The sequence below is a fragment of the Rousettus aegyptiacus genome, unplaced genomic scaffold (assembly GCF_014176215.1).
Source record: "Rousettus aegyptiacus isolate mRouAeg1 unplaced genomic scaffold, mRouAeg1.p scaffold_m13_p_4, whole genome shotgun sequence".
In the NCBI taxonomy this organism is placed as follows: Eukaryota; Metazoa; Chordata; class Mammalia; order Chiroptera; family Pteropodidae; genus Rousettus; species Rousettus aegyptiacus.
Genome location: NW_023416307.1, coordinates 393,948 through 399,947, shown reverse-complemented (window position 1 = coordinate 399,947; position 6,000 = coordinate 393,948). Strand labels below are relative to the sequence as shown.

The 6,000-nt window shown below is 42.8% G+C and overlaps 1 protein-coding gene across 2 annotated transcripts in view; it reads left to right on the top strand.

Moving 5' to 3' along the window:
- The first annotated feature begins 386 nt into the window (after nucleotides 1-386).
- Nucleotides 387-6,000, top strand: part of ABCG1 (ATP binding cassette subfamily G member 1) — a 54,135-nt gene continuing 48,521 nt past the window's right edge. The window contains exon 1 of one of the 2 annotated variants that reach the window (XM_016143450.2): nucleotides 387-499. The gene's annotated coding sequence lies outside the window, so the exon portion shown is untranslated. The remainder of the gene's footprint in view (nucleotides 500-6,000) is intronic. The other variant, XM_016143451.2, reaches the window with a different exon arrangement.

Here is a 6,000-nt window from a genome sequence, read left to right as displayed (position 1 = left end):
TCACCCTGTAGACCCTGATTCATTTTCGGTTTTGCCGTAATTTTTCTTAATGCGGGTTATAAAAAATAAATTCCACCATGTTCACAAATGCAAACTCTATCATCTGGCCCAGAGTGGCGAGTCAGTCAGTACATTACCTACTTGGACAGATAAGCTGTGGGTGCTATTCCGTGCCAGTAACCTGGGAGGGAGCAAAGTGTCCTTTAGTAACCCCTGTCACTTCCTGTTTTCTGCAGTAACAATTGCATTGGGCAATGTTATTACACGCGCGATTGCATCATGCCTATTTTAGAGCAATTCTCTTGTAGCATAAAACAGAAACTGAATCACTTTGTGGTTTGGGGGTTTTCACATGTCTGCAGTGGTGAAAACTGAACATCTGTCCTACATAAGCCAGGGTCTTCTTCCCTTTCTTAACTGCAAAATAAATTCGCTTCACGACAGACCCATCTGTTTGCAGCAGGAGGGCTCCTGGGGCGTGTTTACACCAGAGCCGTGGGTAAGTCACTGACAAAATGCTTTTTACTAAAAAAAAATATTTTATAATGTAAATGTGTGGAGTAAATGTAACTTGTGGTAGGTCAAAATAAAAATGTTGTGTCTCTTAGTACAGGCAGTGAATGATAGTTTGGATTTAAAGTGTGATGTAAAGTTTCTGTGGCTGAAATTAACCAGTTGGTCACCAAATACTGGAGACCCACCTGGGACCAGGTGCGATGCCAGGATCGGTGTAAGCGCACGGGAGCCTCTCCATCCTCTGAGGCGAGAGACTAGTGAGGGAAACACAAGGAATCTGTAAATTCCAGGGGGCTGAGCCCGGCCGAGTAAGAGGCCTTAATGGTTTTTTCAGTTTTATTGAGATGTGATTGACCTAAATCATTGTGTTAGTCCAAGGAGTAAAACATGATGATTTGATACGCATCTAGAATGCAAGATGATCACCGCAAGAAGGGTCGTTCACACCCGTCACCTCGCGGCATTATAATCGTTTTCCTGTGATAAAAACTTTACGACCTGCTGTCTTAGCGGCTCCCAGCGCGGGTAACTGCGTTCCCCGCGCTGTGCGCTGCGTCCCCAGGACTTCCGTCCTATCGCTCGAAGTTCTCACCTTCGACCACCATGGTGAAGCCTTAACTGTTAGTCCTGAAATACTGTCACTCGGAGTTCCTTTGTCGTTGCATCTACCCATTTTTCCTGGCGGAACTTCTGCCGCAGCAGTTTATCGTAGGAGCAAAGAGTGAAGTCGCTGGGGAGGTGAGCAGAGGGTGAGGACTCGGGATGTGGAAGGCCGGGCTGGACGCACGCACGCTCCCGCCCCTCCTCTCGGCTCCCAGGCGCTGTAACGACCCAGACCGGGCCTCCTTTCATTCCCGTTGTCTGAGGCCGTAAGAGGTGAGGAACTCTGCATCACAGACTGCGGGTGATGCGACTGGCATCCCAGCCCCTGCTGCCTGCCTGCAGGTGCCTGGGCGTGCGCGCGCACCCACGCACGCGCACGCTTCTCCGGGAAGGAGGAAGAGCCTCAGTCTCCCCTTATCAAGTCGACAGCTGACAAAAGACAGGAACGCTCCCTTGCCTTGCAGACTGGTTGTGTCCGGCCCCGGGTGACCTGGTGCTGTCTGGCTCTGCGCCCTCTCCCTGTTCAGCCCCAAAGGTCCTCCACTCACTTCCCCGCTCCTCACACTCCACGTGACATCTACGCTCTGCTACAGGTTTGGTCCAAGGCCACCTCATCGAGAGCGGCCTCACTCCGGACTGTCCTGTGACTTCTAAAAAAATCAATTTTGAGATAACACAGATTCCACGCAGTTGTAAGAGAGTGTACAGGAAGAGAATACAGGGGTGACGTCCGGCATGACGCTGGTTCGGAATCGCATCCCGGATGCTGACACGGGCGTGGTCCAGACACAGCAGGTTCCGCCCCACAGGGTCCCTCACGCTGCCCTCTCGCTTCCTCCCCCCTCCCCCCACCCCGGACCACCCCTCCTTACCCCCCACCAGCCACCACTCTCATCTCCATTCTGTAATTCCGTCATTTCAAGAATGTTCTCTACATGCGAACACACAATATATATATACTCTCTCAGGACTGGCTTTTTCCAGGACTGGAGCAATGCAGGTGTTTGCGTGTATCCGTGATTTGGGTTTTCTCATTGCTGAGCATCATTCCATGTGTGGCTGGACCGCGGTTTGTATAACCAGCCACCCGCCAGAGGACATCTGGGTTGTTTGCAAATTTGGGTGTTTACAAACAAAGCTGCTGCATGGGTTTTTGTGGAAATGTAAGTTTTCATTCCCCTGAGAGAAATGTCCAGGAGTGCCGCTGCTGGGTCAAATGGTGGCTGAAGTTTCCGTTTTTAAAGAAGCTGCCTGATTGTTTCCCAGACTAGTCATACTATTTGCTTTCCCGAGTCACCCAGTCTATCCACGGTCTCCAATTTGGTGATGTTACACTACTTTTTCATTTTAGCCATTCTGATATGTGGGCAGTGCCCTCTGATTCTATTTAAATTTGCATTTCTCTGAGGGTTAATGAGGAACTTCTGTTGGTGTGTTGATTTGCTGTCTGTCTGTCTTCCCCAGGGGAGTGTCTGTTCAGGTCATTCGTCTGTTTCTAATTGGATTGTTTGATTTTGTTTTCACTTTTGAGTTCTTTAGACATCCTGGGCACTAGTCCTTTGTTGGAAGTTTACAAGTATTTTCTGCCAAACCGTAGCTTATCTTTTCATCCTTTTAATGGTGTCTTTTCTAGAATCAAAGTTTTTCGTGTTGATGTAGTCCAATTTATTAATCTTTTCATTTTCTGGAGCATATTTTTGGTGTTTAAAAATGTTTTGCCTGGTCCTAGATCCCAAAGATGTGGTTCTTCTATTTTTTTCCCCCTAAAAGGTTTCACATTTAAATATATGATTCATTTTGAGTTAGTGTTTGCATAAGGCATGAGACTTAGGCCCGGATTCTTAATTTTTTGCTTATGTCTGTCTAATCGCTTCAGGGCCATTTGTTCAAAAAACTCTACTTCCTTCATTTAGGTTCTCCGTGTCTCTGTCAAAAATCATGTTTGGGGCATATTTGTGTAGATATAATTCCAGATTCCCATTTCGTCCCACCGATCTTTGTGTTTATCTCTGCCAAGTGTCAAACAGTCTTGATCACTGTTGCTCTCATTAGTCTTAACATCAAGTGGCCCAATTTTCCTACTTTACTCTTCTTTTGTAAATTTGTTTAAACTATTCTAATTCCTTGGCCTTTGTGAAAATTTTAGACTAATCTCTTTAACGTTTATAAAAAGTCTCGTTGGGATTTTAATTGGAATTACATCCAAGTTGTTTATCAATTAGGGGAGAGTTCACATTTCTACTATATTGAGTCTTCCAGTCCATGAACAAGAAAGATATTTCTCTCCATTTGTAAAGATCTTTGATTTTTTTTCATCAACACATCATAGTTTTTAATATACGAGTCCTATATATGTTTATGGTAGGTTTACCCATATTTTATTTGATTGTAAATGACATTTTTTTTCAGTGTCCATTGCTGGAATATAGAAATAAAATTTATGTTTGTATGTTTATCTTATATCTTGCAACCTTGCTGATGCACTTACTGTTCTAGGAGGTTTTTTGTTGATTCCTTGGGATTTTCTATGAAGACAATTATGTCATTTGTAAATAAAGACAGTTTATTTTTCTTTTCCAATCTGTATACCTTTTATTTACTTTTGCCTTATCACACAGGCCAGAATTTCCACCACTGCATTAAATAAAATTAGTGAAAGCAAAAATTCTCGCATTATTCTTATTCTTAAGGGCGAAAGCATTCAGTCTTTCACCATTAATTATAAAGTTCTTGATATGTTCTTCATCAGATTGAGGAAGTTGCCCTTTATTCCTACTTTTCTGATAGTTTTTTTTTTATATAGATACTGAATTTTGCAAAGTGCTTTTTCCACAAGCGGCTTGATCGTGTAACTTTTCTTTTTTCATCTGTTAATATGGTCTTGCATTGACTAACTTTCAAATATTGAGTCAGCCTTGCATGCCTGGGATAAAACCCCACTTAAACATAGTGCATAAGTTTTTAAATATATTGCTGAATTCTACTTGCTAATATTTTGTTAAAGATTTTCGCACCTGTATTTATGAGGCATAGGGGTCTGTAGTTACTTTTTTCATACTATCTCTGCGTGGTATCAGGGTAACACTAGCTAAAGAAAATGAATTGGAAAGTGTTTCCTCTTAAACCATCTGGGCCTGGACAGTTATTTGTAATTTTGAAATTACGAACTCAATTTCCTTAATATTTTGGAGGAATTGGTCCATTTCATCAAAGTTGTCAAAATTTCATGTGCTGAGTTATTTATAGTGTTCACTTGTGGATCTTCAGATGTTTATAGGATCTGTAATGATGTCGCCGCTTCATCCTTAATATTGGTAATTTCTGTCCTCTGTCTTTTTTTCTTTTTTTTGGTCAGCCCTGCTAGAGGTTTGTCAATTTTGTTGATTGTTTCTAGGAACCGTTTTGTGTTTCACTGATTTTCTTTATCATTCTTTTGGTTTTAATTCCATCAATTTCTGCTCTTATTCTTACTTTGTCTACATTCCTGAATTGGGAGTTTAGGTTATCGACCCCGAGACTTTTCCTCATCTTCGGTTTATATGCGTTTAGTGCTACTACTTTACCTCTCAGCATGGCTGTAGCTGCGTCCCACACACTTTGGTATGAATACTTTCATTTAAATTCAATTAACTGTATTTTGTATCATTTCTCAAGATTCCCCTTTGACTCATGGATTACTCAGAAGTGTGTTGCTTGGATTCCAACTCTTCAGAGGTTTTCCTATTATCTTTCTGTAACCGATTTCTCGTTTGATTCCATTTGGATCTGAGAATCCACTGTGTATAATGTCAGTTCTTTTAACTTAGTTAAGGTTTGTTTTATGGCCCAGGGTATGGCCTAACTTGGCATATGTTCCATGAACATTTGAAAACAATGTGTATCTCCTGTTGTTGGATAGAGCGTTCTATCAATATTGATTGGCACCTGTTAGCCAGTGGCGTTGTTGAGTTTGTCTAGATTCTCGTTGGTTTTCTGTCTAGTTGTTCTAGTGCTCCCGAGAGAGGGGTGTTGAAGTGTCTAGTTGTGGATTTATCAATGTCCCCTTTCAGTTCTATCAGTTTTTGCTTCACATAGTTAGTAGCTCTTTTGTTCGGTTCACGTACATGCAGGATTGCTACGTCTTTGTGGTGAACTGGCCCTTTTATATACTGTTGTTCCTTTCTATCTCGGATCGTTTTTTCCCCCTGAAGTCTACTTTATCTGTTATCAACATAGCCATCTCTGATTCCTTTTGATTAATGTTTGCGTGATATATCATTTTCATCTTTTCACCTGCAAGCCGCTTGTATCTTATTTAAAGTGAATTTCTTCTAGACAGTATTTAGTTGAGACACGTGTTTAGTCCTCTGCCACTCTCTGTTTTTTTTTTTTTTTTTTTTTTAGTTGGTGTAGTTCATTTACATCTAATGTAAGTATTGGCATGTTGGGCTTCAGTGTGCATTTTATTTTTTGTTTTCCCTGTGTTCTCTCTTTTTTTCCCCCTTTCTCTGTTTTCTTTTTTCTGTCTTCTGGGAGTTATCGTTTTTAGAATTCCATTTGGATATAGACCTTATTTAAGCCTTTTGTTTTAGGGGGCTCCCTCTGACGTCACTCAGGCAGGGGAGGGGTGGGGTGCTTCCTCATTACCAGTCAGGTGAGGGTAGAAGCCCAGGTGCCCCACTCAGCCTCTGCTGACATCCAGAGGAGGGCCTCCTTGTGACCGCTGAGAAGGACCGTGGCTCAGGCCTCCACCGGGCACCTCCACATGTCCTCGCTGGGACAGGTGGGCAGCCTGCTGTCACTCCCATGTGATCGCCACTGGCACTGTGGTTTGCGAGGACAGTAGTGTCCTTGTTAGTCCCGGGCGCCAGTGAAAGTCCTGATTCTACTGGGTCTCCCCGC